Here is a 10,677-nt window from a genome sequence, read left to right as displayed (position 1 = left end):
GCTGGCTTCAGTTATTATACCTATACATGAAATTAGAAACTGAGATTCTAGGAAGTAACGAATCTTGCCAAAGTTCACAAAGCAGGTAAGTGTTGGAGCTGAGATATAAATCCAGGTGTGCCTATCTCCAAAATCCATTGTTTGTCTTATAATTAAATAACATATAGTAAGTAACAGGCTAAAAAGAGGTAAAAGCAGCAAGTAAATCTGGTAAACTTGATTTGTAGGAACAACAACAAAAAAAACCTTCTGATAGTGACCAAGGGAAAAAAAATCATTCATGAAACATCCATCCTGAAAACTTTGGAATGTAGTCATGGGACCATGACCTCTAGTCATCCTGTCTTTATTTCTTTTGTTTATTTGTTTGTTTCTTGGAGATGCAGTCTTGCTCTGTCACTCAGGCTGGAGTGCAGTGGCACAATCGTAGCTCACCGCAGCCTCCAACTCCTGGGCTCAAATGATTCTCCTGCCTCAGTTTCCCAAGTAGCTGGGACCAGAGGTACAGACAACCATCCCTGGCTAATTTTTAAAAATTTTTTTGTAGAAACAGGGTCTCACTATGTTGCCCAGGCTGGCATTGAACTCCTGGGCTCAAGCAATCCTCTCACCTCTGCCTCCCAAAGTGCTGGGATTACAGGCATGAGCCACTGTGCCCGACTCCTGTCTTTATTTCTCATATCAAACTATATGAAAGAAATCAGTTTACATGTCTGCCACTCTTAGAACCATCACTTATTGAGCACCTCTGTGCCAGGAGCTTTATATGTTCTCATTAGTCATCTCAATAACCCTTTGGGATATGTATTATCTCCATTTACAGATGAGTAACCCAAGGTTAAGTGACTCGCTCAAGAGCCGACAGCTAGTCCAGGATTTACGCCTGCATGCTCTTCACTCTCCACCACAGTATTATTTACTGGGGGGTTGGTCTTTGTTACTCTGGTATCTGGCACAGTGCCTTTCCCATAATGGGCACTCGCTCAAGATTTGAATTCAGCTGGTACTTGAGCAGGCTTTTGACTATTAGTGAAGTGGAAAAGAGAAGAAAGGGAGTGTAAGGTGTTCTGGTAAACCAGTTCTGAGTGGTGGTGGGGAGGCCCAGATTTGTAGTATTTGCTAATTTCTGGAGTTGAAATACTCCCACTTTGGCTAATTTCAAGCTACCAACGTATTCGAAAAATTCCTTAATGTTTAACAAGGACTCTCTTGAGCTGGTACGAGCCAGCTCCAGCACACTGCCCAAAAGCTCAAGTCATCAGGTACTTCTCTGTCTTCTCTTCACAGCAGTTTTCTATACTTAGACTTCACTGCAACCTCAGAAGAATAAGGATTGTTCTCCCACTGCTAAAGCTCACCTTTACCAGAGCACTACAACCTATAAACTATCCCAATTCCAAGTGGTCTTAGGGGACCCTACCTTTCTTCAGCATCTTCTTCCTATCTTGTATTCAGGACCATTCAAGCCATTCTGCCTTCAAATGTGCCCAGGTCTCCTCTTGTAAATCTCTGAGCTAATCCTGTAGCATCATCTAGCTTTCTACTAACAAGCAGTATAATTCAATAGTTACAAGAGCCTGCACTGAAGTCACATAACCTGGCTTTTCTGCTGGCAAGCTGTGTGCCCTTAGGCAAGTTCTGTTACCTCTCTGTGCCTTTGTTTACTCATCTATAAAATGGTGATAAATACAGTAGCTACACCTCATGTGGTGATTGTGTAGAATTAGATGAGTAAATAGATGTAAAGGATGTAAAGGACTCAATACTTCAGTTATTCTAATCATTATGTTCTCATGCATGGTATAAATAAATCCATGATGACCTCAGTGTGGTTAGAAGTTTGGATTTTCCCCTTTTACAAATTGGTCATTCACAGTAAATGTCAACAATGCATTACAGTAGACACTGATCCTAACTCAAGGAGTAACACATTAGTTTTTCTTTTAATTAGCCATCTATGGCTAAGCATGCAATTTTCCACAATGCTGCATATATTCTCATTACTCAGAGCTTGTCTTTCCCTGTCAGAAGAAGAAAAACATAATTTTTTAAAAAACAACTTGCAAAAGGAGTGAAAGGAACATGAGAAACTTCTTTAAAAATTAGTGCCTGTGGCTGGGCGTGGTGGCCCATGCCTGCAATCCCAGTACTTTGGGAGGCTGAGGCGGGCAGATCACAAGGTCAGGAGATGGAGACCATCCTGGATAACATAGTGAAACTCCATCTCTACTAAAAATACAAAAAATTAGCCAGACATGGTAGCACGTGCCTGTAGTCCCAGCTACTTGGGAGGCTGAGGCATAAGAATAGCTGGAACCTGGAAGGTGGAGGTTGCAGTGAGCCAAGATCATGCCACTGCACTCCAGCCTGCGTGACAGAATGAGACTACATCTCCAAAATAAATATTAGTACTTGCATTCTGCATTACATGTACATACATGCATAATGTGCACACACTAGTAAATACAGAATATTCCCCTTCTGCAATCTACTTACTTTAAGTCTCTCAGTGTCCCATTTCAGTCTTAGAGGAAAGAAAGAGGTTTTCATGTAGAAAACCACTGACCAGAAGTACCTTGAGAGATACAGGCCCCATTCCAGTCAACTCTTAGATGTTTCATCTTATAAAAGCGAAGATCAACCACCCTAATGTACTAATTAGTAGTAGTAAACAGCTATTAGATCCTAAGATGAAAGAAGTGCCATGCATCTTATTATTATTAACCTCTAAATTCTTTTTTTTTTTTTTTTTTTTTAATAAAGATGGGGTTTCACCATTTTGGTCAGTCTGGTCTTGAACTCCTGACCTCAGGTGATCCGCCTGCCTTGGCCTCAAAAGTGCTTGGATTACAGGCGTGAGCCACCACGCCCGGCCCCTCTAAATTCTTAAACACTATTAGGTAGTTGATCTTGAGAGGAACGTCCCCCTCTAATTTCTCTGAAAGTCAAAATCCCAGAATCCCAAGACAGTTGATGACTACCAGTCATTAATGGAAAGCTATGGTCACTTCATGGAGCTGAGCCTGAAGGAGCCTTGGATCTGCCTAATGCTCTAGGCCCTGGTTTGAACTGAGAGTGACCTATGTCTCATTAAGAGGCATTAAGACCAGGTCGGGCATGGTGGCTCATGCCTGTAATCCCAGCACTTTGGGAGGCGAGTGGATCACCTGAGGTCGGGAGTTCGAGACCAGCCTGGGCAATATGGAGAAACCCCACCTCTACTAAAAATACAAAATTAATTAGCTGGACATGGTAGTACATGCCTGTAATCCCAACTACTTGGGAAAACTGAGGTAGGAGAATTGCTTGAACTCAGGAGGTGGAGGTTGCTGTGAGCCGAGATCACGCCATTGTACTCCAGCCTGGGCAACAAGAGCGGAACTCCATCTTAAAAAAAAAAAAAAAAGGCATTAAGGCCAATTTCTCCACCCCAAAGGCAGATTAGAACCTTATAGTTCTCCACCAATATATATCTGAATTCATCTACAGATTATTATTATTTTGGTGGTTTTTTTTTTTTTTTAAGAAAGCCAGCTGACTGTTGCTTGGGGGCAGGGGTCTCAGGAGCTCTTGCTGGGGCGGGTCTGCTTCCTCTTCATGATCATAGGCTTCCGGCTGCACAGGATGGCGCTGGTCCTGCGGATGGTTGTCATGAGCAGGTTCGGGGCGGTGCTCGTTCTTGTGGATCATGTGTCTGATGTTGCTGCTGAGTGGTGCGAGTGTTCTTATTGATGGTGGTCCGCTCCGCACCTAGGAAGTGGTAGGCTTCCGCTGGATGGATCTCCGCTCCATGATGACCACGACACCTCTGCCATTGGCAGTCAATCAGCCCGATGTAGCGGAAGGAGTTGCTGGCCTTCAGGTTACTGGGCTCGGTGCTGTAGGTCGGCTTATTCCTCTTGATCAGAAAACTGGACCAGTTCCGCACGACCATCCGCTGCAGATGCGCAGACATGGCGGCGACTCCTCTGGCAGCAGCGGCCGGAGACAGAAAAAGTATCTACAAATTTTAAATGCTTTTTTTTTTTGAGACGGAGTCTCGCTCTTGCCACCCAGGCTGTAGTACAATGGCGCGATCTCGGCTCACTGCAACCTCTGGCTCCCGAGTTCAAGCAATTCTGCCTTAGCCTCCTGAGTAGCTGGGATTACACGCACCAGCCACCATGCCCAGCTAATTTTTTGTATTTTTAGTAAAGACAGGGTTTCACCATGCTGGCCAGGAACGCCTTGGTCTCCCGAAGTGCTGGGATTACAGGCGTGAGTCACCGCGCCCAGCACGGCCCTAATGGTTTATTTAATCTTTCTCAAAGTGAATCCAAAGACCCTCTAAATGCTTATTTAATCTTTCTTAAAGTGAATTCAAATATGCCCTTCCCCTTCCCTTTCCCTAATGCTAATTTAATCTTTCTTAAAGTAAATCCAAATACTTTCCATCCTTCCCTCCTTCCTCCCTTCCTGCCTCCCTCCCTCCCTTGCCTCCCTTCCTTCCTGTCTCATTCTGTCGCCTAGGCTTGAGTATACTGGCATGATCTCCGCTCACTGCAACCTCCACCTCCCGGGTTCAAGCGATTCTCCTGCCCCAGCCTCCTCAGTAGCTGAGATTACAGGCATGCGCCACCACACCGGGCTGATTTTTTTGTATTTTTAGTAGAAACAGGGTTTCACCATGTTGGCTAGGCTGGTCTCAAACTTCTGACCTCAGTTGACCTGCCCAGCTCAGCTGGGCACCGAGATTATGGGCCACCGAGCCAGGCCTGTTTAATCTTTCAATAATCTCAGGTATACCCTGAGGTTATATTGCTATAAAGGAGGCTAGATTACCTCCTACTCTCCTTGACAGGATTCAATGTTGACCTTTAAGTGGCTTTCCTCTTTCTTGGAGAGAAAACATATATTAGGCCAGTGCTTACTCACTGGCCTTTCTAAAATGGCAAAGTATTTTCCATCTCACTACCATCAAATAGTGGCCATATTAAGGTGTTTCTATATTTATGATTTAAACATGAGACAAATGGGCTTACAGTGAAAAGCCTAGGGCCCTTAAGAATCATGATAAATCTACTCTGCCTATATCTAGAAATGGAACAACGAAGCCCGAATGACAGCACATCTGTTACAACATGGTTTATTGTAAGCCCACAATAAACCTATTGCTCAGAAAAAACCACTGCTTTGAAAATATTACTGCTCATTGACAGTGTATGTGGCCACCCAAGAGGTCTGATGGAGATGTAGAAGGAGATGGATGTTGTTTTCATGACTACTAACACAATATCCGTTCTATAGCCCAGGGATAAAGGAGTAATTTTGACTTTCAAGACTTATTATTTAAGAAATGCATTTTATAAGGATATAGCTGTCATAGACAGTGATTCCTCTGATGGATCTGGCTAAAGTAAGTTGAAAACCTTCTGGAAAGAATTCACCAGTCTAGATGCCATTCAGAACATTCAGGATTCCTGGGAAGAAATCAACATATCAACATTAACAGGAGTTTGGAAGAAGGTGATTCCAACCCTCGTGAGTGACAAGTTCAAGACTTCAATAGAGGAAGAAACTGCAGATATGGTGGAAATAGCAAGAGATAGAAGAGAAGGCCAGGTATGGTGGTGCACATCTATAACCCTAGCGCTTTGGGAAGCCAAGGTGGGAGAATGCTTGAGCTCAGGAATTCAAGACTAACCAGCCTGGGCAACATGGTGGGCTAATTTTTTTTTTTTTTTTGGAGACAGAATTTCTCTCTTCTCTCTTGTAGCCCAGGCTGGAGTGCAGTGGTGCAATCCCAGCTCACTGCAACCTCTGCCTCCTAGGTTCAAGCGATTCTCCTGCCCCAGCCTCCCAAGAAGCTGGGATTACACGCCACCACGCCTGGCTAATTTTTTGTATTTTTAGTAGAAATGGGGTTTTACCATGTTAGCCAGGCTGGTCTCAAACCTCTGATCTCAGGTGATCTACACCCAAAGTGCTGGGATTACAGGTGTGAGCCACCACACCCAGCCTTTTGTTTTAAAATATATATTTTTAGTAGAGACAGTATTTCACCATCTTGGCCAGGCTGGTCTTGAACTCCTGACCTTGTAATCCACCCGCCTTGGCCTCCCAAAGTGCTGGGAGTACAGGGGTGAGCCACCATGCCCAGCCAAAAACCTATGATTATTTCTTACTACTCAGTAAGTATAGGGAACTCTTTGAGCTTATGAAGTTATTGATTAGTACATACCATTTAAAGGACTCTAGAACCTTAGAATTGTTCCTACTCTGACCCATGAATCCATTCCAGTAATCTATCCTAAGAAAATAATTCTAAATACAGCAAAAACTTCATGTACAAAGAAAAATATTTCTAACCTATTGTTCCACAATTGCAAAAAGTTGGCAACAGACTATTTGTCCAAATACAGTAGAATGGCTAAGTAAGTACATGGACTATTTTGTAGTCATTGAGAAAATTATTAAGCACTTGTATAACATGTAAAATATTAAATTATAAAACAGAACACAGTTTACAAAAAAGACGTAAAATATTAATAGTGGCTATCTCTGGATGCGATTACATGTGATTTTTTCTGTATTTTATTACACTCTAGCCTCCAAATTTTTAAAAAATAAACATTTTTATAGACAAAACCAAAAATGCTTAAAGAATATTTTGAGCCTCATTTATTAATTAATTTATTTTATTTAATAAACAGAGCAACCTCACATGTCTGTCTCCTTACTCTCTATGGGAGAAAGCTTCCTTACTTTTTAACTCTTACTCTCAGTGTTCTCTGCCCCAGGCCTTGTAAGCTTTGCTCTAAATAAACATGCCATGATGTTTTCTAAGCTGTTTTCATTTACAGCCTTAAATGTCTTACCCACTACCTTTGTATTGAGTACCCACCTGGAAAATACCTATCCACCCACTACTCTGTGATCCTACAGGCTTTAGAAATACCAGATTACACTGAAATTGGAAGCGGGGCAGAGGCAAACAAAATGATCTTAAAGAATGAGGTTGTGCCAGGCTGGGCGCGGTGGCTTACACCTGTAATCCTAGCACTTTGGGAGGCCGAGGTGGGCGGATTACCTGAGGTCAGGAGTTTGAGGCCAGCCTGACCAACATGGCAAAACCTCATTTCTTCTAAAAATACCAAAAAATTAGCTGGGCCTGGTGGCCGGAGCCTGTAATCCCAGCTACTCAGAGGGCTAAGGCATGAGAATCGCTTGAACCCAGGAGGTGGAGGTTGCGGTGAGCGGAGATTGCACCACTGCACTCCAGCCTGGGCGACAAGAGCGAGACTTTGCCTCAAAAAAATAAAATAACAAATAGAAAAAAAGAATGGGTTGTGTCTTACTCAACTTTTCTCCCTTGCCAGTGCTTGGCATATAAATAGGTGCCTAAAACAATCTGTTGAATGTGTAAGCATCATTACTAAAGTGGTGAATGCTGAGGTAGCTAGGGTACCTCTGTTTGTGAGGCATTTTATTTGTTTAAGGAAAGCAATCCCTGAATAGGCAACTGGGGAAGCAGACAGGCTTGGGCTTGACACAGCAACACTGAGCAAGTTATTCAAATGCTGAGCATCTGCTTCCTCACAACAACACAATTAATTCCAATAACCACACAAAGCTGTTGTGAGGATTAAGTAAGAGAGATATAAGATACTGCCATAAAAAGAAACTCAAATATTAGTGCCTCTCCCTCTTGCTGAAGGCATTAAAGCCATGTCCTCTATCAGCAGCCCGGAGACACAAATAATACACATCAGAACCCCCAAGCTAGTGACATATGGCATCCAGATACACACTTTTGGCAAACTGCTGAAATCTTAACGTCTGTTTTCCACATTGAAGGCTATAGAATGGCAGCAGCTGCCAAATTTAGATGATTGCATTGATGTTGTCTGTTCCTTAGATCAAAGCTACTTAGGAAGACACCCAAAGTATAGATACAAGGTCTTCATAGATCAACAGGCCCTGTGAGTGGCAGCTCATCCACAGGGATAGCCAAGGTGTATGTAGCTGGCATGGTGGTAGATTGTACAACCTCTGTCACCAGACACATCATCATATGCATGTGTGACAGACACCATCGCATCTAGGAACTCCTATCATGATATCAACACCATGAACATTATACACAAGACAGGTAGGGCAAGTCATGGAAGGTTCTGAGGAGATAGTCTCAGGAAGTAATGGGAGGGATTACAAGTTGCCAGTAGGCTCACCAGAAAGCCAGCCATCCTGTACACATACTTTACTATGTTTTTATTTCTTCATTATAAGAAGATGATATCACCAATTACCTGATTGGTGGTTTTCTGAAGATGAAATAGGAGAACATGCATAAGCCTCTGGCACAGGGAGGATAGCATTTATGACTATTACCACTGCCTACACACAAGACATGAATGCCAGACCTTCCAGTGCTGAGTTTCTCTCTCCAATACCAATCTCAGTGAACTCAGTTGACCTTGATGGTTGTTTTCAAATAATAACCTTAATTTATGTAGACTGCCCAAAATACAGCCAAAAGAAGGAAGAAGAAAATGTTAGGGTGAAGAGAGAGGATCACCTGGTAGCATAGCTTCTCTTCTTGATTTTCTTTTAGAGATGATACTATTTCAAACACAAGAATTTATGGAGCAGTCACTCTATTACCAATCCAGTTAGGCAGTGCACAGGCCCTCAACTCTAAAGGAAGGTAAAAGGAATCTGATGGAAAAAAACACAAGCAAGTCTAACTCTATTAGACAGGAAGCACACCTGCCTAGCATATTATTACACTTCCAGTGCTTAGTGTACAGAGCCTAGTGCACAGCAGGCACTCAATAAATATGCTGAATAAATAAATGCACTCACCTGATTTCATACCAAATAGTCCTGTCTAGCAAATTAATCTCTGGCTCTTTAAATACCTGCTATGATCTAGGCCCTGGGAATATTACATAACCAATACTGGTATAAAAATCATGCCTATGGAGGGTTCTTTTGGAGCCTAGCAAAAACAAATAAAGGAGGTGTTTATTCATGAAACCAGCACTTAGAGACTACATCAGCAGTTCCAGCTCCATAATTACAAGCTCCGTGAAGACATGAACCAGATCACATCTCTCTCCTGTGTGGCTAGGGCCCACTGCACATGTAGAATGGTGTTTCTCCTATCCTTGGGAGAAATAAATCTCGCAAAATCAAAACTGTGTTAATATTCATGCTTCCTACTTGCTTTAGAACAGGGGGTGTCAAACTTGGTCTTAGTCCCCCTTTGCACGCAAATAATTATTGATGACTCCAAAGAGCTTTGGTTTATATGGGTCATAGCTATCAACGTTTACTGCATTAAAAATGAAAACTGGGAGCTAGGCACGGTGGCTCACGCCTGTAATTCCAGCACTTTGGGAGGCTGAGGTGGGCAGAGCATGAGGTCAGAGGTTTGAGACCAGCCTGACCAACATGGTGAAACCCAGTATTTACTTAAAAATACAAAAATTAGGGGGAGGGAGCGAGCTGAGGCCGGCCTCACCACTTCCCCCATAAAAAAAAAAATTGAAAAAAAATACATAAATTAGCCAGGCATGGTGGTGCACATTTGTAATCCCAGCTACTTGGGAGGCTGAGGCACACGAATTGCTTGAACCCGGGAGGCAGAGGTTGTGGTGAGCCAAGAGCGCACCATTGCACTCCAGCCTGGGGGACAGAGCAAGACTCTGTCTCAAAAAAAAAAAGAAAAGAAAAGAAAACTGGGATATTTAAAAATATTAATTTACCTAAAATTAACAATAATAATCCTATGACATGTAAATGTAAATAAAATATTTTAATAAAAGTAACTATATTTTCCAAAACAAAATAAATACATCGGCTGGGTACAATGACTCATGCCTGTAATCCCAGCACTTTGGGAGGCCAAGGCAGGTTGATCATCTGAGGTCAGGAGTTCAAGACCAGCTTGAACAATATGGGGAAACCCTGTCTCTACTAAAAATACAAAATTAGCCAGGTGTGGTGGTGCATGCCTGTGATCTCAGCTACTTGGGAGGCTGAGGCAGGAGAATCGCTTGAACCTGGGAAGTGGAGGTTGCAGTGAGCTGAGATTGCATCACTGTACTCCAGCCCGGGCAACAAGAATGAAACTTCATCTCAAAATAAATAAACAAATAAGTAAATATAGTGAGAAGACTGGTATTGTTTCACATTTTTTGAAAGTTTTTAACATCTGTGCTAATAGAAGACAACTAGATTCCCATATTTGCTTCTGGATTAATTTGTTGCAATATATGTTGTTTTGGTAGAAGTAAATGAAAAATCTAGTCTTACACAGAAAAGTAGTTGGAAAAGGAGAAATATAATAGATTTTTCAGTCACCCCACCTCTCCACTGGCAATACACATTTAAAAAGATAAGAATAGGCTGGGCAGGTGGCTCACAACTGTAATCCCAGCACTTTGGGAGGCCAAGGCAGGCAGATCACAAGGTCAGGAATTCGAGACCAGCCTGGCCGACATGGTGAAACCCCATCTCTACTAAAAATACAAAAAAAAATTAGCCAGGCATGGTGGCACATGCCTGTAATCCCAGTTACTCGGGAGGCTGAGGCAGGAGAATTGCTTGAACCCAGGAGGCAGAGATCACACCACTGCACTCCAGCCTGGGCAACAGAGCAAGACTCCGTCTCAAAAAAAAAAAAAAAGATAA

At 42.6% G+C, this 10,677-nt stretch overlaps 1 protein-coding gene and 1 pseudogene across 1 annotated transcript in view; both read right to left on the bottom strand.

Annotated features, from left to right (window-relative positions):
* TXNRD1 (thioredoxin reductase 1) overlaps positions 1 to 10,677 on the bottom strand; it is a 115,446-nt gene that overhangs the window by 71,582 nt on the left and 33,187 nt on the right. The gene's annotated exons all lie outside the window — the stretch shown is intronic.
* On the bottom strand, positions 3,561 to 3,964 carry LOC108312533 (annotated as a pseudogene).

This window comes from Cebus imitator, unplaced genomic scaffold (assembly GCF_001604975.1).
Source record: "Cebus imitator isolate Cc_AM_T3 unplaced genomic scaffold, Cebus_imitator-1.0 Scaffold8, whole genome shotgun sequence".
Taxonomy (NCBI): domain Eukaryota; kingdom Metazoa; phylum Chordata; class Mammalia; order Primates; family Cebidae; genus Cebus; species Cebus imitator.
Note: the sequence above shows the minus strand (reverse complement) of the source record. Positions and strands in the feature narration are given on the sequence as shown.